At 43.8% G+C, this 23002-nt stretch overlaps 1 protein-coding gene and 1 pseudogene across 16 annotated transcripts in view; one reads left to right on the plus strand and one right to left on the minus strand.

Annotated features, from left to right (window-relative positions):
- Positions 1-495: 495 nt before the first annotated feature.
- LOC135303456 (pre-mRNA-splicing factor SPF27-like) lies at positions 496-7101 on the minus strand (annotated as a pseudogene).
- A 659-nt stretch (positions 7102-7760) lies between these two features.
- Positions 7761-23002, plus strand: part of PTPN5 (protein tyrosine phosphatase non-receptor type 5) — a 77233-nt gene continuing 61991 nt past the window's right edge. For 4 of the 16 annotated variants that reach the window (XM_064425279.1, XM_064425296.1, XM_064425287.1 and 1 more), the window contains exon 1: positions 8390-8599. The gene's annotated coding sequence lies outside the window, so the exon portion shown is untranslated. The other 12 variants (XM_064425283.1, XM_064425290.1, XM_064425286.1 and 9 more) reach the window with 12 other exon arrangements.

Below are 23002 nucleotides of genomic sequence, written 5' to 3' on the forward strand. Positions count from 1 at the left end.
GTCCCACAAACACCAGCTGCTTTTGGAAGTATGTGCATTGTCTATTTTAGTTCCTTTTTACAGATTTGTACATACAATGATCTAAAGTTCTTTCACTTCTCATTATCAGGCCATTTTCAAAACTGTACATCCTCAGAGTGTCAGAGTTCTTGTCCTCTCCTGCAGCAAAGGTCCCTCATGCTGTAGCTATAGAGGTCTGCAGGCCTGATCCCCTGAAAACATCCTGCCATCAGTATACTTTTTGTCCTCAAACAAGCAATAGCAAGCTGCCATTCTGATTTCCTCTGAGCCATATGCTTCAGCATCTTGAAAGCATCCAAGCCAAGACTTCCTTTGCTTAGCTTGAACCTCTGAAATGAGATAGCCTCACAATCCCAATCTTATACTTCTGGATTTTTTTATTTTTGACTTTTGTACAAATTGAAGTTTATAACTCAAGCACAAATTATGCTCCCAAAGTTTTGAATCTGATGTTATTAACCTTCTGCAGTGCGCATTAATCAAAATAGCTGCTGGTGACAAAGCTGAGAGGGGAAGCCCCAGGACATGCACCATATGGTGACAGGGACAGCAACAGAGACAGTAAGAAATAGTAATTGCTAAATAAAACAATCCTTCACGGTTTCAAAATGGCTTTTCCAGGAAATATTAATAACTCCTGCTTGATTCTTCCTTGTGACTACTTGGTTCTGAATAAACACATCTCTTTCTCAACTTTGGGAAAAGTTTTTTTTTCCCCTTCTGCCTTTTTTAACATTTGAAATATAAGTAGTATTATAGTAACCATGGTATCCTGATGACATAATGGTTACCATGAGAACAAAGCTGAAATAGTGTCATCAGAGCCCCTTCTCTCTGCTGTGTGTTGAGTTTTATATTTAATAGAGATGGCCAAACTGCTGCCACCCAGCCTGGCCAATTCTTTCTGGCTTCATGGTTCCAAAGCTCATAAAAACAGAGCTGCCCTGTGCTTCTGCCTTGGTACAGTTAGTTTTGCTTCAGGGCATTTGTGCCACCAGCTTATAAGATAGGTCTGCATAGCAGCAGGTAAGAGGATAACAGTTGTAACAGATTCCCTCAGGACAGTGGCATTTGTCATGTGCCTTGGGCATCCTCCAGTGCTCTTAGCCATGAGTAAAATGATGGTTCTTGGTCTCCACTTCCCAGACAAACCAGATTTTAAATTTTACTTAACTGTGCTGGAAGATTTCTCTGTTAGCCTATGCAGGGTTTCTCAGTGCATGATTGCCTGTGGTCCAGTCCTGCAATTACCTCTGCCCAGAGAGTGCTCTGCACCCACAAAGGAACCCACTGGCCACTGCCAAAACGCTGTACCCAGAACGTAGCTGCAGCTTCAGACAAACAAAAGTTATTCCCAGCTACTTTCCTCAGAGAAGATCCTCTCTTTTACTGCAAGAACCGCTGGACATGACTCACTGCATATTGTTTGTTCATTTTGCTATATATATTTCCCAAATGCTATTTTAAGTTGCATTTCTCCCTTATGCTCCTACCAAGTTTACTGCATGAAAACAACCCTCCAGTTTTAATTTCATATTTAACCAAAACAAATGTGGTGTGGCTCTGTTCCTTTCAGTAAAGCTATGTAGATTTGTATTCTGCATGCAGATGTAAGAAAGCTGGTCAGAGGGAAAGACATGGAAGGTACTACAAAACAAAGAGGCCAATGAAGCAGGCAGCACTTCATACAAAGCTCCCTGCATTCTGCCTGTGCTTCCACACCAACCCAATTCACTGCCTGCAGAGGGTTCACATGCATTTTCTTCCTCCTCTAACCAGAATCCACTGCACAGACTTCTGAAGATTCTGGCCATAATCTGTTCTGTCTGAACAGGCCCAGCTCCCTCATCCATTCCTCATAGCAGAGTTGCTCCAGACCCTTAACCATCTTTGCACTCCTCCACTGGACCCACTCCAGGAGCTCCATGTCTCTCTTGTACTGGGGAGCCCAGAGCTCAGCACAGTATCGTGGGAGAGCCTTCACCAGGGCTGAGCAGAGGGACAAAATCACCTTCCTGACCTGCTGGCAATGGTTTTCCTAATGCCCCCCAGGATACCATTGGCCTTTTTGGACACAAGGACACACTGATGGCTCATGGACAGCTTGTTGTCCAAGCAGGACTCCCGGGTACTTCTCCACAGAGCTACTTCCCAGCTGATCAGCCAAGGTCAGATGGGTCTCATGTCCAGCAGGTCAGACAGGAAATATAACCCAAAGTCATTTAGAAACCAGATGGATTAGATTTTTCGATGACTTTCTTGACCATGAAATCAAATGGACATAGACTATTAACAAGGACATGAATACAGGAACGCATCAACACCAAATGTTACAAATTCCCAGTTATTCCCACCTTAACCCTTACCAGGTTCCTTAACAGCTTCCTCAGACACAGTATAGTGCAAATGCTTCACTCTAAGCAAGGTCAAACCTGTATACAAAATTCAGCAATGGCCTCTGTTCTACAGCTGTATCAGTGAGTGCTCTGAAAAGATTTACATCTTCTGAACACTACCTCAAACCTGCCTCAATATTTGTGCTTCACCCAAAGTTCAACCCTGACCCCAGCTGTAATCCTGAGTCAGCAACCTCTGCCTGTCAGCAGGGAGCTGCTGCCAGAGTTAACACTGAAGTCCCTGGCATGGCTGGCAATATACCCAGCTTGCTGGTCACTGAGTCTCCACTCTCTGCCCTGTGTTTGATGTTGGCCTCACCACAATCTCGCACTTAAACCCTTCCGAATTGTGTCAGGGTGACAAAGCACCAGAGCAAACTCGGGTTGCCACCAGCCTAACTAAAGTTTATCATGCCCTCATAGCTCATCCATGTACCCAATACCAAATTATGGCCCCTTTTTTTCTGACACAATTTTAACAGCAAGTAGGTGGTTGACTGATTCCACCATGTTCTCTGCAGAGTACAAGGTATACCCAAATTTTGTTATTCAAAATCAGTTCAGGCAGATTTGGGATGTTTTTCAGCAAAAAATTACAGAGAACCACATGTGGTTTTAATGTCAGACCTCCTGCACTTTGGTACTCTCAAGAAGCAAAATGATTTCTCAGAATAAAGATGAGAAACCCTGCTCCCTCTCAGCTCTATGCTGCTGCCAGCCTCAAAACCCTGCAAAGGTACTGTGCACCCCATGGTAGTGAGCTGGTACAGTAGCTTGGAGTATTTGGGAATAAGAAGAATGGATTCCATGATCCACTGCAGTCTTTCTGAGCTCTCAGAAGTCCCACCACAAGACGATTCCAGGTTTTCCTAACACTGACTCTTGGAAGGGAAGAGGATACTGACCTAGTGCAGTAGTTTAGTTTTCCCTTACATCAAACTGACTCACCCTACTCTGATACAGCTCACAATTCTCTCTTAATTGGGAAAATCACTAGGATAGTACTCAGTGCCAGTATTCTGGGTCATAAAGTCATTCTCTGACTCAGAAGAAGGTTTACAACAGCTGTGGCAGTGACATGCACTGCAGGTGAGTCATGTTGAACTGGCGTAGACAGGTAGAAGAATTATAAAAGAAAGGCCTTATGAAATCAGGTCTCACTCTGCTAAAATTGCCAAAGCTGGCCTGTCATTTCTTCTAAGTGTTCTTCTTATAAGCAGTTTGCAAGTTCCCATGTGAAGCTATTTTGAAAAGTTTGTTTAACACAACAATCTATTCTGAGGGTGAAGAAGAAATGCACCTATGTAAACAATACTATTTGTCCCATGAGAACCCACAAAGGAAAAATGTAAATGTATCTAGAAAGGAAATTTGATAGGGATATACAATAGCCCTTACTGACCAATGAACTGAGTTTCACTGTATTGCTGACCAATTAGGTTTAACACAGTGCATTCTGATATTTCCTAAAAATATGAGCTTTGTGAATAAAGAATTGGCTTTCTACATGAAGAAAATGGATTCTCGGCTGATTTATTCCAACATGTGGTGGCCCCAAAGATGCGATCGATGTGAATTTAACACGAAGAAAAGAAACTACGGAAATACACTTTTACCATCTCACACAACTCCAGCTAGAGGTGTCTACAGACACAGCATCTCCAAAGTGTCTGGTTTGTAGTTTTTAACACATGCTGCACTAAGAAAGTCAGGATTAAGTCACTGAAAATCTTGCTGGACATTCTGCTTGTTTGTTTCCCCATGCTGCCTCTTGATTTGTGAAATTTCATTTTCCAGCTGCACAATAGTTTGTTCAATCTCATAATTTTTACTGACAAGAGAGACCCACGCGGATTCCATCTCTTGCAGCTTAGCCCCAGCTGTGAGCTGCATGTTCTTCCTCTGCCAGTTGAGGTCTTGAATGTTTTTCCTCAATTTCTGCAGCTCTTTCTGGGCTTGTTCTATCATATGAACCAGGTTGTACACCATTCAGGTGTTGCAGTTGTGCTGGAATATGAGCTCCAGGTTCTTGATGCACATGGCCTGGTGCTCCAGCTGTGCCATGGAATTGTTCACACACTCCTGCCATGCTGTGATGTTGTTCTTCTGCCTGGAGGATGGGGCGGGTGGCTCGTACCTCTTCATACCGAGTCCTTCCAGGGGCTGCTGGGCCACCAAATGCTGGAACCCTTTCCACACGACCTCAGTCTTGACCCTAGGCACCTGTGTGTGGGCAGGAGCTGAGGCAGTTCTTGGTTGGCCGGTGCCACCAGATCTCCTCCACCACCACCGTGGCTGCCTCCCAGTACCGCCATGTCTTCTCCTCCATCAGCACCATGGCTGCCTGGTGCCTCATATCCCTGGTCACGGCAGGGCAGCACATCCACCACCACATCCTGGCCACCAGCCCCGGGCACGACACCTTGGACGCGGCTGTGCGCACTCACATCTTGCCCAGCGGGACCACACACGGTTCCACTCCCCTGTGCACCTGCAGCTCTCCTCTTCTCCCTGGATTATTTGCAGCAATTAATTTTAAGTACTTAACTAAGTCCTATAGCCTTGAATTTTATCTGCAGCAGTTCTTTAAAGTTTAGAAATATTTAGCTCACGAAAAAAGTTTTACTGCTGAAGCAGACAAAGTCAGAATGCAGCCTGACACCCTGTGGGTCAGGGTGTTGGTAGCAGTCTCAATAAATGGTTGCTTCAGTCTTCCTGGAGTGACAAATGTGGTTCTGTTGAAGCAGTGATCCCGTAGGAGGGCATAGTTTTTCTCTGAAGGTCCAGTGGTGGCATAGAAGGGTCTGGTCTTCCTCTGAGAATCCAGTGAAGAAAAGCTCCCTGGTGTTCCAAATCTCAGAATCTATCCAGGTAGGAATGCTTGGCTCCTCCCCCTGGGCTGAGCATCTCACAATGGGATGACGTAATTTTATCAATCATGCAGTGAGACTCAGTGGCCCATTTACAGCAGATAGCTCCTGGAGGGAGGATGGGTCGAGGAGGAGATGAAGAACACTGCCCCACCTGGCTCTAACAGATGGTGATAGAATATGTCCTTCTGGTTACATCTTGGATTGCAATCTAAGACAGTTAAATATTGCTTTTCTACATTGTATGATATATAGTAATTTTCTTTTAAGACATAAGATGACTTGGACTAAAACAGCTGTGATGAAACACTGATAAACACCTGCTTGTAGGTAAAGAAGATACGTGTTCACCCTCGATTTTGTCAAAGATTTGATTTCTCCTTACAATCTCTGCTGTTTTATCTTCCATAGATAACACAGAAGAGTCAGTTATGATTCTACATCATGCCTGTTACCGATTGTAAGCTGGTTTAGAGTTTTCCTTTGTTTAATTTTGCTGTCATAGGTGCATGGCTTTTTAGAAAAATGTTATCTCAATGTCCTAAAGTGGTAACCACTGATATATTGATTACATTGTGTGAATTCACTGATTTTATAATAGGCCTTATTAATAAGATGTTATTACTGCATTTATAGCCGGCTTCTTATATGCCTTAACATCTCTTTGCGTAATTATCCAAAAGATGTGTAATTTCAGGATCCTTCTTTTTTGTTCTCTATCTACTTAGCATCTCTTAGACCAAATATGTAAAGGATTGCACTGTCTTATCTTATAATGATACATCCATTGTTCTATAACAAATGATTTGACAATGCTTTATTGTCCACTCAGTTTTCAGGAACACAAAATCTTAAAAATGAAGTTCCTAAGACACTCCTCTCCACAGAAATCAAAAGCAGGTTTTTTTTAAATTCAGAGGCTAAAGTTTGAGCTGATATAGATTTTCTGGCAGGCATTAAATTTGTGGAGGCATACTGGTTTAAAACAGCTCAGAATGTGATTCTAGATTAATGGGACGAAACTCCATGTTTATTGATTATGTAACTGCAAATGTAGATATGTCTCAAGTACAGCATGCAATGTATGTACCAGCATATAACAAAATTTTCCATGCATATTCAGAAGTAGAAAATGTTCTTTTCAATTTAAATTGTCTGATATTTAAACAAATAAATACTTTTGTGTGTTCAAATCAAGAATTCTAGTGAATAAAGTCAAGAAAACACATAAAATATTAGTTAAAGGAATTACTGATTTTCAGTGAATGGATAGAGAGGTAACCACTTTGTAGGCCTCCACTACCTGAACATTTAATTCTTTGTGCAGTAAGGCTACTAAAACTAACACCACAAACCAAATTTTAAAATAGTCATGCCAAAGCACTGGGACAGCCTCTGGTCTCCAGCCAGAGATTGTGAAGTGTGTGCTTAACAAGTCACAAGCATTTTTGTGACAACTGATCTGATGGAAACGGGGATTACAAGGCTGACCAACAGTATGAACTAATCACTGGGAAAACAAAGTGGGTTTTAAATGAATGTTGAGATTGTTTTCTCCCTCCTATTACTTCTGGACAACAGTACTAGTTCAGGTATTAGGTGCTGGATTTTTATGAGTACAAAATGAATTGCCTTTGGTGGAGCGAAGTGGGTTTACAGATAAGAAACTAACCAGTTGCTGAGGCATCTCTAAGGCTACAGTCGTGTCTCTGGCTCGAGAAGGCATCAACCTTCCACCTTCTGCCCTGTGGGCAGAAACCCAGCAGAGGGATCGCAGTGTCTTCAGGCGGCCTCTGAGCAGGGATGCCGGGGGTGCTGCGGGCAGTCAGCGGCCGCCGGCTCCCCTCTCTCAGGAGCCCACAGCCGGGCTGGGGGGCTGCCCTCACAGCCGGGCTGGGGGGCTACCCTCACAGCGGGGCCGGGGGCTGCCCTCACGGCGGGTCTGCCCTCACGGCGGGGCCGGGGGGCTGCCCTCACGGCGGTGCCCGGGGCTGCCCTCACAGCGGGGCCGGGGGGATGCCCTCACGGCGGGGCTGGGGGCTGCCCTCACGGCCGGGCCCGGGGGGGGCTGCCCTCACGGCCGAGCCCGGGGGGGCTGCCCTCACGGCGGGGCTGGGGGCTGCCCTCACGGCGTGGTTGCCCACAGCGGGGCCGACCTGCCGAGCCCGCCGCCCCCGGGCATCACTGCGGCAGCGGCCCCGGCGCCCCCGGGGGCTGGGCCGGCTGCTCCCGCTCGCTGCCTGGCTGTTTCATTCATGCTTTCTCCTTCGCCATCTCCCTCTCCGACTGAAGGGAAACGGGAGCGCGCGTGGGCGGCCGCTGGAAGGCTCCCTGTCAGTCAAGCGGCCGAGCTGAAAAGAAGGCGAGCGAGGGAGAAGGAGGCAGAACAGCTTTCCCGGGGGAGGGGGCGGCTGTTGTCGGCTGCCAGCCTCGCAGCCCTTCCCGGGGGCAGCTGCAGAGACGGGGTGGGGGGAAGGCGGGAGCGGTGTTGCACCCCAGACCATCCCGCTTGGGGGGAAGCGGCTCTTTCCTGCCCTTCGTCACCTGTCCCCCCCTCCCCACACACGCACCCAGCGGCGACGGGCCGGGGGGCGGCGGCCGCCCTGTCTGGCGAGCACCGGGCCCAGGGTCCGTACCCCGGGCGCTGTGGGGGCTGCCCGTACGTGTCTGCCGGGGCAGCGGAGTGGGGAGAGCCCGGGGGGTGTCAGTGGTGGGGGATCCGTGAGGCAGCGTGTCCCCTCAGCTCTCCGCAGGACCGCGGAACTTCCTCAGCCTGAGGGGCGCTCCGTAGCACCGGCACCAACCGCAGCGCCAGGAGGCTTTCCAGGGGAGGCTCGGGGCAAGTTGCACGCTTTCGGGCGGGGGGGCGGCCCCGCAGCGGCTGAGGTGGGCTGGCGCTCGGTGCCGGCAGGGAGGGGAGCGGGCGGCTGCCGACGGCGGGAGCGGGGCTCGGCGGGGGAGAGCCCGCTGCCCCCACCGTGCCGCAGCGCTGCCTTTGTGCTCCCTCCGCACCTGAGCGCCGGGCTGGGAGGGACGGCGCAGGTGGAGGCGGGCACGGCAGCAGCTGCGGCGCATCCCCGGAGCCGGGGCGGGGAGGTAAGGCGAGGCTGTGCCGTGCTGCGGCGGCGGCTCCCGGGGCTGCGGGGGGCGGCTGCACGCCGGGGGCTGAGCCTCCGGCCGGCGGCGGGGGCGGCGGGCAGGGCACGTCCCTTGCTTGGCTTTTCCTGCGGCTGGTTTCCCTCTTCGTCCTGCTGCACGCAGAGAGATGCAACAGCGGCAGCCCGGTCCCCTGGGGAAGGACGGGGCTTGGAGGTGGGCGAGTGGCATCAGCCGTGCCGGTGCGCGGTGGGGCTGCCGGGCGAGGGGCTGGGGCCGGGGGAGCAGCCGGCGGTGCCTTGCCGCTCCCGCGGTGTCCGCGCAGCCGCCCGCGGAGCGCCGAGGCGGCTGCAGCCCGGCCCCTCCGGCGCCGCTCGCACCCCGGGCCGTCCGCTCCGCTCCGCGCCCGCAGGGCTCGGCGGCGGCGGCGCGCACAAGGCTGGGCTTCTCCCGCGCCGCAGAACGCCGAGATACGCGGAGCAGATGCGCCTGGCGGACCTCGCTTGGGAAGGGCTGGGGGATTTGTGAAGGCTGCTTCCGAGTTAACTACCGGCTGCAGTTAAAATTTTAGCAGCAGCAACAGCTTTGCGATGCTTTCCGGGAATGCTGCTGCCTGGGAGCTGATGTTCCAGGCGGCCCGCGGTACGGGCCATCATCTCTCTCCTAGATGGCAGTGCTGAGAGCAGGATAGCTGCCGGTGTAGGCAATAAAGTGCTGGGAGCCTGGAGTCCTGTGCAGCTGGATTTTGGTAGAGTTGTGCGTGGAACGGAACAGCATTCACGTGTGCCCTGAGCGCTAATTTGCAATTAAGACAATTTTTTTCCTTCAAACTTTACATACGGCTGTCTTGTTATGCAATTACGTTTTGGTGAGACTGGGATTGTTGCGTTATGTGAGAAAGGAAAAAACAAATTTAGCAGGTTAAGCCTTTTGTATTGCAGCGTTATTTTCAAAGTTGTTGAGGTTCGGATACAGCCCCGCTGGCTGCCACCTGATTGGCAACGATTTACAGCTGGTGGTCAGGGTCCGTGTTTGTGTTAGAGCAACAAATCAGATTCAGAAGAAATGTGGCTGCATTACCCTCGTTATTTTCTTCGAAAATGTTGCATAGACTGAGGAAGCAATTTTTTTATTTGATCACAATGTTTTGTTAGTCAGTTTGAGATGGTAACTTCCTTGTTGTATAAATTGTGCAGTTAATCAAGTTCAAATCTCAGACAGACCCAGAGCTCATGTTGATTTCAGCACAAGTTGTGTGGTGCATGACAAGGGTGCTGAATTTTACTGTGCAGGATAGCTGAAGCAAATTTTCTCACTGCTTCCTCTACTTCCAGTTTGTTCCTTTGGAGTAGCAGAATGTAGTGATTTTGCCAATGTTCTCATTGATAGATTTGAGTTAGTGTTGTATATTTGAAGCCAAGGATAGTTCAGGGGCTCAGTATGTGCCCATTGAGAGAAAAAATTTAGCCAGTTGACTTGAATGTGGATGAAATGGACATGAGGACTCTTACTCTACATTTGCATATAATGAGTCCAAACGTTCTCAGTAGGTATGTGCAGAAAGGTAAGCACATCACGTTTGTTTGTTTTATTCCTTTTGTTATAATTGAACAGGCATTATTCTCTGTAGGATTGTGTCATTGCTTTGTTAGGTTTTTTCCTTCTTATTTAGCAGTACTATGGTTTAAGAGCTTTAAAATGTTTGTCACTCCACTGCAGAAATAGTTGCCAACTGGATGTCATGCATGTAAAACTAGAACAAGAGCCTTTAAATAGCAAAACCATCAATTTAGTAACAATTTAGTGTGATAAATGGCAGAATGCACAAAAAGAATGCAAATCTGAACAATTATAGCATGCATCTTTTAGTATTAATATTGATTAAGTACAAAGCACAAAAGGCAAATAAACACATATAGCTCTTAAGTGTCTAAACTGGTTTGAAATGGAAGAGCTGTTTTCTGTTATGTGGTTTTTTTTCTGCTACATGGTTTGTGCTTTAAAAAAAAATTGGGGTGGGGGAAAGATCAGAGAAGTTTTTACAAGCATTTCTTTTGTCTTCTGGATCTCAGAATTCCATTATGTAGCAGGATGCTTTCCAGTTTCTGCTTTCTCAGTATCTGGAAAGGCAGATGTTGCTGCAGCAGGAGCAATTATACTGATTTGCAGCACAGTTGAAAAAAAAAATAATCAGATCTCTCTGCCTCTGTCTGAAAAGGTCAGCCACGGTTTGGGCTTGTCAACAGAAGAGATGACAAGGAAGTTGAGTTTGTTAACAAAGGGAGTGAAGTAATGTAAAAATGAGGAAACTTGTGTTTCAGGAATAAAATGAGTAAATTTCCCTAACCAACTGCACAGAAGAATTTCACTTGCTTGGCTTTCCCTCACAGTTGCCCATAAGCCAACCCTTTCTGCAAGGCAGGGAGTTGGGTTGGGTTTGGCTGGTTGATCACTCTCTCCTGTGGAATGTTGAGTCCAAAGGAAGAGGAGTCAGTGGAGACTAGAGGTGTGTAGGCTCTTCTACAAAAGCCTTTCTGACTTGTAGCTTTTCAGAAGGTGCACAACAGAATCCCATAACTGAGAATTTGCTCTCACAGTTAATTTTCAGTTTCCTGCTTACCCTGTGTAGGCCATAGGAGTGTGTGACTGATGTGACCCAAGATTCAACCTATGGTAAGACCAGCTTCTTGGTTTAAACTGATGCTTAGAGACTTTATCTCAAGATTTCAGAGATAACATGCTTCTACTTTAAGGAATATTTGGGGCTTTCTTGCAAAGAGAGCGCGCAAATGAATTTTAAGAACTGGAGGACTGATTTGCACTAAAGCATCTTTAGCAGAATAAGGCCAGCAGAGTTGCAGAGTATGTGTGTGCTGTATGTATCCATGCTACCACAGAGAGAGCAAGCTATGATAGTCAAGATAGACAAGGGTTTTGAACATCTCTGGAACATCACAGTATTTTTTATTTCATGATGGAGCTCATGTTCTTTTCAGACTCCTCTCTTAATTCTGCCCAGAATTAAGACTCTCTTGATTCTACCCAGAACCAGACTGTCCTGTGATTTTGAGCAACTTTAAAGAGCTCAGTTATTATGGTAATAATCCACATCGTAGGAATCAGATTCAAGCTCCTGTGTTGTAAGAGTCCTGATCTGTGACCAGCTAGAATGCCAGTAATTAATATGTTATTGGCTTGTGTCTTTTTTATTTAATCCTTCCTTGTTTAGTGACCTGCTGCCTGTAACCTGACTCTTGACCTCTTTAGGGCAGGAGCAGCCTTTCCTAACTTGTTTCAGTAGGGCTCAGATCCTTGTTTGCAGCTCTAGGAGACGGATGTAATAGAAAGTATCAGTCTGGTAACCCTGGTTTAAGGTCATGAGTAGCTGCCAAAAATATTTTGTATTTTTAGGAGTTGGATCTCTAGCATAAAAATTTTGTTTCTTTCTTGTTTTGCAATTCACTATCATATTTAGTTTCATTTTGTGTTTTACTTCTGCGTGGATGGGTATAACAGCAAGACAGTGCAACTTTCTGTATTTTTATAGCAATTCTGTCCTATGGACACAACTGCATGTGCTAACAGGAGCTCATTTTTGACACAAACTTGCCCTCAAGGTATAAGCAACTTGCTTAAGTTACAGAGAGATTGTGACCTCCCTTACCTATAAATAAATATAGATAATATAAATAAATTGTGGCCTCCCTTATCATAAATAACTTTTTTTTATCACAGTATATGATAAAGCCACTTAGACCATCTTTTAGAAAATAATTACATACGCGAGGCTGGGCTCAAACAGCAAGAGTGAAAACTATGTGTAATGTGTTTTATGTACAATAATTTGTTTAGGCTGATGACTGTCTTTGCAATCCTGTGTGTGTAAACTTGTTACCTCCAGGTGGGCTGGAGTTTCAGGCAGGTTTTGAAAGCTTCAATGAGAAGTTACCAATCATTGCAGTGTGCAGAGCCTGCTCCTTGCTAGTTTTGCCCACTGCCACACCCACAGCTGATATGTCACCATCTAAACTGATGCCTGTGTGGATACACTGCTTCATCAAACTGTATAAGCTATGACACAGCTAGTCTTGATTACACTGCTTTTTAAAAATCGTTCCAGTGTTGTAGTCTGTTTACAGCTAGAATTGTTCTGCCCCTTGATTATCTGCAGATCAGGTTTCATTAGAAGTGCTGATGAGCACCCAGCACTCTGAAGGCAGCAGTTTTGTGCAAGATAAGAATGTTCCTTAAAGAAGCTGATGGAGGATAGAGTTCCTAGCAGACACTGACAGCATAAGATGTCACTGTAGTCTAGTCTGAAATTGCATGTCTGAAGGACAACTGGATGTCCTTGGCTTTACAAAAAGTTTTTGTACTGAAGAAACTTAATAGTGGTTACAAACTGCTTTCAGGAGTTGTATAGATATGTTTGCTTCTGTTCAGTTCATTATTACATTATTACAACTAGGGAGCAATTAGGTGGTTTTTTGGTGGTTTTTTTTGGGTTTTTTTGGGTTTTTTTTGTTTTTGTTTTGGTTTTGGTTTTTTTCACTACTAGTGAGTGTGAATTGAAGCACTCTACATTAGAGGAGGACATTTAGTTTATCCTGGTGAACCTGTGATCTGCACCTGTCAGTTCTGAATGACTGTTTTTCCAGAACTGCTTGGAAATCAAGGAAATGGCTAGTGTAAGCTATATAACATAACTGGTTCCAAAGGAGTCTCTGTTTGGAAGCTGTGTGTTCCAATGCTGTTGGTTCACTTGCAGAAGGCTCTTTGAAACCTGCTGTTGACCAAGGTCATGAAGTCCTTGATGTAATTAAATATGCAAAATATCTCATATGAATGATTTCCATACCCTTGCAGAACTTTTTGTTTAATCCCTGAGCCTTGTTGCAGCATAGGCTTCTGTCAGTAGGGAATGGGTTGGAAGTTGGGAGACCAGGACACTAAAACTGCATGTGATGCCCTGAAATATATTCTGCAGTTGTAACCACAATATTAAATATAAACCAAACACCATTCTTGGCAAATAAATGATTGATCACTGCTCTGGGGGAAAAAAAACAAAACCCATCACTAGATATTTTAGTGGGCAAGTCCAGTGGACTTAGATTTTTCCATTTCAAAAAGTGGAAAAATTTTATCTCTGCCTAATATTTCCTTTCATCTTCATTATACAGTCCTTGTAAAAAAAAAAACAAAAAACAATAAGTGCAAAATATGGTTCTATTTGTATTTGTAGGTAGGCAGTTATCAAATGCTGTCTCTCATTCCTATGTGACCCTGAGAGATGTGGGAGATGGGTTTATTTAATTGGGAAATTGAGGACTAATCTGCATATGGAAATCCATGGATATTAGCATACCAAGCTTATTTTCCACACACATGTGGTCCTTATGCAATCAGACTGTGAACTGGAAATGTATATGTCTGAATATTTGGAATGACTATTCTGGTAGCCCTGTGTAGCCTGACTATTAGATTTTAATTAGTATTGCAGCAGTTGGTAAAATCAAATCTAAACCTAAAGGAGGATAAAACAATGAAAGGAGCCCTTTAACAGTGCAAGTAGAGATGTAGCAAGAGCACAAATATCTTTGAGGTATGTGTGCTTTGGCAAAGATATACATTTTCATCTGTCAACCCAATATGAGAAGTTAAGGTTAAAAATCCTCTTAGATATCCACTCCTTTGTTTGTTCTGCATATGTTGAGTGAACAGAATATTTTACATTTGGAGGAATACTTGGTGTTTACAGCTGTAGTTGTTTCTTCAGGTGATGATGTATTTTGTGTTACTAGTGCAGCAAAGTGACTCTGGTGTTGGACTCAATCCTTGTGGATCCCTTCCTACTCAGAATATTCTGTGATAAAGATTTGTTACTTCTTGAAATGCATGTTTAATGAAACTGCAGTTATACCTAGAAATCCCCATGTCCCTAGATCCTATGAGTTCTGTGTGTCTGGAGATATCTTTATTCAAGTGTGAGGGGTTCAGATAAAGATAACTCATATTAAGTGTTAAGAATTACATGTTGAGAATTGGCATATGAAAAGTACTAGTCTGTAAAATTAAGTCTGTTAAATATAAAACTGTTTTAAATGGCAGAGTAGACACCTGACAGTGGGGGCTATTGATGCAAAGGAACAAACAAGATGCTTGAAAGAAATTGATCTTTAAAAAAAAAAAGTGAATTGTTTGTTAATTATCAGTAAGCAGTTTAGATTTCCTTTATAGTGCACAAGGCTTAAGTTATGTTTCTCATGTCACACGTGAAGGAATTGACAGCAGAGTATTTGCAGTGTGGGACCACATCAACCCATGAACTCATTGCAAAAGATAGTCAAAGACATATTGCAACAAATTAAGTCTGGCTTCTGAGAAAATACGGTCTAAAATTGTGAATGATTTAACTTGAAAAACTTTTCTAAATGAGTGTTTTATTGAGGAAACATAATTTAGGATGCTTTGTTTACCTTCAGTTATTTAATTTTAAATTTTTTAAACAACCTACCTGTATTGTTTCTGACTTTATTACAAGCAGAGGCTTGAAACTGACATTCTTAAAGACTGAACAGGACCATTTGTATTTGCTAATATGAAGTTTGTGCACAACTCCATTATTAAAACTGAAGCATATTACTTAGGTTGCTGTTTCATAAATGGTTTAGTTCCCTTCTGATTTCCCCTCTTAGTTTAATTCCCTTCTGATTTCACCTCTTAGTTAGGGTGGCTTAGACAAATTTAGGTGATGACTTCATTTGGACAAGTGTACATATCACTTTCTAGATGAGGTTGTATTTTTTTCCCCCTAGTTCCACACTCCAGAAAATAGCAATCCTTGTGGTTTCTATCCTGAGACAAACATTTCCTTTTTCCCTCTAGATAGTTGCTACTCCCCTTCACTGGGAAACCATATTCTGTTTGTAACACCAGTGATATAACCTCTAACAGTATCTTGGAGCGTGTTAGAAAATACAAATGCTGGCATTTGGTAAAGAACTCTTCTGGATATTGTTGAATAACCAAAACCATTGGGGGGGAAAAAGCTCAGAATTTTGCACAGTGAGGGTATTTGCTCTGAATTTTATCTCTCAGTTGCTATAAATAATAACCATTTTCATAATAGATGACTTGCAGTCTGTAAAAGCAGGTCATTACAATTATTACCTTATTTCTCTTCCTGTTTCAATGGCAGGAGATTTTTAGCAGCCAACAGCATTGCAGAAATTTTTAGGTGGATGTGACCACTTCTGGATGCAAGACAAGGGGAAAGCTCCACTGGGGTATACGAAACTTTGTCCTTTGGCAAGACAGGATTTAAAAGGCCAAGCCAATGATGACCTTGGGTTTTGTAGCCCCGTTCCTGCCTCCCACCAGCTTGTCTGGAGCACAGCTTTACTTCACTTGTGTGTAATGAGAGTTGTCCAGTGAACGTTAAAGGGGTGGGGAGAATAGCACTTGACAAGTTTCTTCTTTGGTTGAGAGAAGTCCAGGGGAGCAGAACCTATTGGACCTGCTCACTGACCTCAGCTGGCCTCTGAAATTTGGGTTGTCACAAGCAGTCCATGGGTTGTAGGTTGGCAGTTGCCATGTGCAGCTGTGGTGACAACACAAACTGCAGAAGCTTTCCCACACTCTGGAGACCTGTTCTTACAATTACCTGTTGATTAGCTACCTACCCAAAAGGCAGGCTGATGGCTCTCCCTGGGTGTGTTCCATATTTCCCGTTTTGCCTCCTATACTGATGTCTTGGAATTGACCAGAATTTTGGAATCATTAAAATACAGGCATATACTCCCATAAAAGGAGAGCAGACCATTGCAGCCCTGCTAATGGCATTGAGAATCCATGTGGGCTTGAGGTTTCATTTTTCTCTATTCTTGCAAAATTTAGGTCATAATGTTTAGGTCAGGACACTTAGAAGCAAGCTAGGCATCTTGATTCAGCCTCCCTAAGAGAGTACTTGTTTTACCAGAGATGTTATTTGAAGCAGTCTTGGATATGTGATATCACTTTTGAGTTTTACTGTCAGTTCACTGAATTACACTTACCTGTTTGGGGTTTTTTGGGTTTGGGGTTTTTTTTGTGTTGTTGGGTTTTTGGATTTGTGTTGTTTTATTTTATTTTTTGTTTGTGGGGTGGTTTTTTGTTGTTTGGTTTTGTGTTTTAATGCAGGTAAATAATGTGTGCTTTTTCCTCATCCAAAGATTCTGGGGAAAGGAATTAATTTTATTCATCAAGCAATGCATTTTTTCCTGGTGGGTCTGCAGAGTCCTTTTTACTTTTAGGAACAGACGCTTGCTCCTTCCTTCCAGTACCTTGACTGGCTGAGTATGGCTAGGTTTGTTTATTTTCTTTTGCAGAATGCTTTCCATTTGTACTCCAACAGCATCTGTTCCCTCATTTTCAGTGTCAGTAACAGTGTACATTACCAGACTGGGGCTTGGCTGAAGCTGTCTCCTTCAGGAGCAGAGCCTCCCTTGCCAGTGGAGATCACTGCCACCATTCCATTACCCTGACTGAGTCCTCTGCTCCTTAAGTCTCAGAATAGCAAGCCAGAGAGGTGGAATAATTTAAGTAGTTGCCTTGTTTCATTCCTCTTCTAAACATGGAAATCAGAGCCTGCAAACATTCGTATGATGAAATGTTGGCACAGACGTGGTAATTTCTGTGAAACTGCAGATGTGACTACTTTGTTATGAAACTGCTGGGAGCTTCAAGAATTATTGTAACAAATCCTGTGACTAAAAAGCATGTAATGGCTATTTTATTGTGCTGATGATTGCTTTTGCACTTCAGAGCCTGTTTGGAATGGTCACATAATTAAAATAGTTATTATTTTCTTTTAAATTAGAAGCGGACTTCTCTCGTACTTGCATGATGTCTGTCTTGTACCAACAGTAACAAGGAGCTGAGTGCCCAAATTCTGTCTGTATTTCAGCCTCTTAGTTATTGCATTGAACCATGTTTTTGGATGGTGCTCTCTTCTTTGTGGTTAAATACTGCAAGCACATGTAATGCTCTCCATGCTGTGTACATTTTCTAACATCCCAAATTTCTAAATTTGTCAGTGTCCCCAAAGCAGACACTGACATTTGCTCTTTTATCCCTTTTGAGCTTTTTTGCATCATGTACAACAGTGTCTGAATTTGTTAGGAAAAACCATCATCCCTCTGAATTTCCTGTGAGCTCTCTAGCATTGTAACCCCTCAGACTCCTGACTGGAAATGCTGTAGATCTTGAACGTAGTTTTGGCCATTGTCACAGGCCTGTCTGCTGCCAGTGGGCAGCAGATCACAAATGGAGATTCAGTGCGCCAAAGTTATGTAGTGATGCTAAATAATGAACCAGCAATTAAGCAAAAATGTTTCATCTGCAGTGTAGTCTGTGCAACTCAGAACATCAATTTTCAGTCTGTTATCCATGAGTAGATTAGATTACATTCTATTAGTTTAAATTGAGCACTGTTGCTTTGTGTTAGCCCTGGGCATGACTTTAAACTCACTAACTTTAACAAAGGTGGTTTTTAAACCCAAAAAAATGGTGCCAGAGTTAAGATCCTCATGTAGGCATGATGCTGATTCCAGAGTTTAGACAGAAGAGCTTATTGTCTATGTATCCAGGATTTAGAAAAATATTATCTTCTGCTTGGCAAGCTTGCTTCAAAGTCCTGCTAATGCTAACTCTGGCTTCACTGTGTTCTATCACAGTCTAGTGGCCTGGGATTTGTAAAGCTGTGCCTATGATATTGCTGATTACACTGGGAAGAGAAGGCAGGCCAAAGCTAGCTGGAATAGCGTCTGCTGTCGTTTGGGAATTTGATTTATTAAGGCATCCTGCTTACTCCCTTGGTTGTTGATGCTGAACAAAAATTGAGAGTAGGTCTCTAAGCTAATTTGTTGTCTGTCCTTGAAACCGGATGTTTATTCCAGTTTGGAATAGAGAGTTTCCTATCTGTGTCTACAAGTTTTTCTTCCTTCTTTTTTTTGCAGCTGATACCAATCTCTGCTGCTCTGTGCAGGCTTCCACCCTGTCCATCTGTGTCCTTCACCTCTCTGGCCCAAGTGTCAGCTCCTGTAGGTCTGTATTTCTCTTTCTCTTAGAAAGAGCTGAGTAACCTTCTTCCACAAAGGTGTCAGACCAGGGAAGTACAAACTGCTCTCTTTGTCCACCTCATCCTGTCAGAATAGCAGCTTCTGATTGATAGTGATATTGCCAAGTATGAAAGGAGCAGCTCTTCCACAGGAGCTGTGAAATCCCATGGTTGTAAGGGACTTCATCATAGGCTGAAATGAGCTGATGGCCACCACCACAGGATACATGACAGTAATTTGCTTCTAGTTTTTCCATTCCTCTTCTGCAACTAGTTGCTATGGACATAATTTTGATTCTGAGAACACAGCAGGTATTTGGAAACATCATCCTGATGTCCTGGAAAATGCCCCATTAATCCAGCCAGCCATTTTTAGGCCTTTTCTTGCAATACTGAACTCAAGCATTGCACTTACCTGGTTGTAATTGCAAATTTTCTTCCTTGGTTGCTGCATGATTTTAGCAGCTGATGCTTCATAAATTACCAGAGGTAGAGATGAGCAGAAATCTGAGATCCTGGTAACATGTCAGGCTAAATGAAGCCTTGATCACTTGTCATAGTGATTCTCATGGTATTGGTCTTTTGCCCTAGAGAAGCATTTCTTTTCCTGTTGTTCGAGAACAGGTCTCAGACCTTAAAGCAGTGTAAATTTCAGAGCTCCTCTGCTGAGCTAATCCCTCATTGCATTATTTTGGAGCTGTTAAATGATGATAGTTCTGGATGCTTAATGCATTTTGTTTGAGGATTTCTAAACCTTTTCCTGGCAGACTCAGAGACACTGGTTGATGGGGGGAATGGTTTTGGGGAAGCAAAGGGCTTGGACAGCAGAAGAAGCTGTTTCTCTTTTGTGTGCAGTGGTGCCATGAAAAGCAAGAGCTGGAAAGGGTGAGAGAGTGATTGTTCCTATCCCCCTCTGCACCTGCCAGGCTTTCACATTTGAAGAGTGTGATGCAGAAGCAGAGCTCCATCTGCTGATGTTCCCTTTCATGTGAGATAGCTCCCCAAAGAAGGGGGTCTCACATAAATGCCTTTGCTGACCTGTGCTTCTGCATATATGTGATATCATATCTGTGGAAATGTTGTTAGCTGTGGCACAGTAAAGGAAAAGTGAGAAATCAAATCAGTTCCAGCGCTGGAGAAGGTAAGCATCCCTTTTAGTTGTATGCAGGTCATGATTTCTAACCAAGGTTTAGCATCTTCACAAAACTTGGACCAAGATCACTTCAGACATTACCCCAAAATGAAGCTTGGTTTTTCTTCATGTTGAACTTGGATGGCAGAGAGAACAATGTCAGACTATGTAGTGTTGGCTGGTAATAAGGGAAATTCCAAGGTCTGTCCACACAGGTATTTTCTGTCTGAAAGAATTCTGATACTCAGCTGAGGGGAAAAAGTTGCTCTTCTGTTTTGGTTTGAAGTAGTGTCTAGGGAAGAGGAAAACAGTGTTGGCAGTAGCTTCATTTGCTTTGAGCATTATGCTTGTCTATTCCCTGGAGAACTCATTAATTTTTAAGGCTGTGGCAGCAATAGACTAAATGGATACAGTAGTGATACCCTGATGGTTTGAGATGGTACCTTCATCCTTTTGGGATAAGCAGTTCTGCTTCCTGCAGAGATTCTGCGGCACCCCAAGATCACTGGGTCAGTCTAACCTGAAAAGGCAACTGTTTAGCAAACAGGAAGATGCCATTTGGTATAATAATGGAAACAAGAAAACTGTTGTTTTTAGAGCATTTTCTGCTCTCTGAATCCTCTTAAGATTCATTTACCCTGCTACTAAACTCCACCTGTTTGTAGAAAAGGGTTTTGTGTAAGAAGGTCAGGCTCTTGCCTGGTGGTTTATGCTGGGGATACAATAGTGTGTGAAAGACAAGGTTCTGAGTTACATTGATTTCCCCTCAGTAATGGCTAGTCAGGATGAGTGTTGATTGTTGACTTACAGCTTATCCATGTTGTGAATGGATAAGCTTTTCACACCTGGTTATGTTAAAGGTGGCCACGTTTCAGGTACATGTATGTATGGCTCAATGTCCAATTACATAACAAAATCAAGTAAAATTAATGGCCTATTGTGGGAAGTCGTAGATCAGACAGGGTGGGGAGCTCCTGAGTCCTAACCTAGGAACTGAATTGTTGCACTCAACTTCCTTTCTTAGAAAGCCACAGCAGACTGCCACTGCCTTCTGAGGCACAGTCTGGAGCTCTGGAGAAACATTTTTAAATGGGTAGGTGCTTCAGAGGGGCAGGAATCAGTGCTGGGCTGCAATAAACAGGCAGGGGAGGCTGTGGCCTGGTCCTAGAGCCTCAATGCCTGTGTTTTGTCACCTTTTACATAGCCACAATGCATGGGGCAGGATAAAATGGGGATCCTTGCATGTCCCACTGTTGGGTCTGGAGTTCATGAGAGAGACAGCTCTGGCTGCAGCCAGGGCCTGAGGCACTCTGCAGGCAGTTCTTGGGTACAGATCCACAGCTGTGAAGGTACCAGGAGTATTGAAGGATACAGGACATTTAGAGACAATTAGACCAGTGAAGAATGGAGGCAGTCAACTGATGGACCTCCATTTGGTACTGAAAGCACTTAGTGGCTTCACTTTGAGCTTACCATCCTTACTTTGAACCCTCCTGCCCTTACTTGAGTACTGAGATGATTTAATGCAGATTTGGATGGTCATGAAGTGCCTCTGTGTGCCCTGTCCATTCTTTTAACAACGTCTAACACTGCTTCCTCTCTGCACTATTGCAATCCATTTCCAAGAACTGGAAGTCAGAAGCAGTCTGTTCCAGCTGATGGGGCTGGAAACTGTGGGGGCTCCAAATTAGATGCGATATAGCTTCTAGCTAAAAAAAACAATGCCAAGATACCGTGAAATACTCCTTATATAAACATCAAGGGAAGAGTAATGCTCCCTCCAATGCAAATTATATTCAGTGTGTAAAGCTCTTATATGTACTGTATATTTCATCATGTTTGCAAGTTTATAGTGCTTATCTTCTGGGCCCTGCACTGCAAACATCATTGACCCTGTGATGGAAGAAAGATCAAGCTTTTTAATGCAAGAATAATAGAGGAATTATAGATGGATAGTGATCCAGACCACAGAAACAGCTTCATACTTTGAGACTCATGCATGTAATTGTGTACTCGGACACTGGGGATCCCTCACTCTCAACTCATGTCCCACTGAGATTAGACCCAGGGGCACTTACTACCTGCAGGATTCAGCCTTAAATACCTGCCAGAATATTTTCTGCCTTTGGAATTTGTAATGGTGCAAAGCTTCTCCTTTTTTGTTTTTGGGTTGTTTTTTGGTTTTTTTTTAATTTTAATTTGTGTTTTATTTTTAAAATTAAAACACAAAATCTAATCTACTGTGGCTCTAACACTTCCCCCAACCTCCCTTCCAGAATCTGTCTTTTGGGACTGGAACACTGTATATAATTTTTCAGTAAGTTCCAGGTTTGTTTTGCTAACATATGGGGGATTTAAACCCTATATGCTGGCAAAACTTTAACTAGCCTATTGCAAATGTGTCACTATTCATTAAGGACTCTCTAGGGTGCAGTATGTTCCTTAGTGGATTGGCTTCCTGGAAATTTAATCGCAGTTTGTGAATTGGCATCCAATTTTGTTTTTAGTCTATCTCCTGCTACTATAGAAAGCAATTTTGGTTCTGATAATTTGAGATATTCTGTTTTGCTTTGCTTTACTTTCATGTTGTACTTTAGGCAGGAGGATGAGTCAGCTGGTGTGATCTTTGAGAAATAGTGCAAAGAAAGATTTCTTTGAGTCCACTTACTCTTCTAGAAATTAAGCAAGATATTTATGCCCAGCCATCGTAACCAGTTGAGTTGCTATCTTACCCATTGGTGAAGCTCAGTTAAGTTAAGAAAAGGCACCTGAGACTTGTGTGTAATTCTAGCTTTATTTCTTGCCAGTAATTTTATAGGAGTTGAGATAAGAACTACAGGGTGCAGTGGGATTTACTTCGTTCCTGGTACATCTGAAGGGGAGATTATTTTGCTTCATCACATTAAAGTGTTGAATTGTTTTTATTGTGGAATGCTACAATATCCTGCAGTACTTACACAATGTCCATACAGCATGTTTGTGCAATAACTTTCTAAATAACTTCATGTTATGTGTGGGCATAGTCATTCTGGAATAGTAGTTGTTTAAATACTCATCCTTTTATGCTGTGACGTAACTTGTATCTGTAGACAAAGTCATAAATGTTACATCGTTTTGGGGAGCTCCAGCTGTAAGACCCAAATTAGCCTGTGTAGCAGAAATTATGTTGTGTTGAACTGCTTAGAGAAAATATCATCTTCTATAAGATCAACCCCCCTTAAAAATTACCATTACCATTTTGTTTTTAGCTTGTTTCTTGTAGAATACTTTCCAGTCACTTTGCTCTCTGTTACTTTTGTGACCTGTACTCTGGCTCTCCAGGAAGGACACAGGCAGGCAGACACCTCCTGTGAATCAGCTCAGAATTTCATGGCCATGGCTGCACCAC

Source organism: Passer domesticus, chromosome 6 (assembly GCF_036417665.1).
Source record: "Passer domesticus isolate bPasDom1 chromosome 6, bPasDom1.hap1, whole genome shotgun sequence".
In the NCBI taxonomy this organism is placed as follows: Eukaryota; Metazoa; Chordata; class Aves; order Passeriformes; family Passeridae; genus Passer; species Passer domesticus.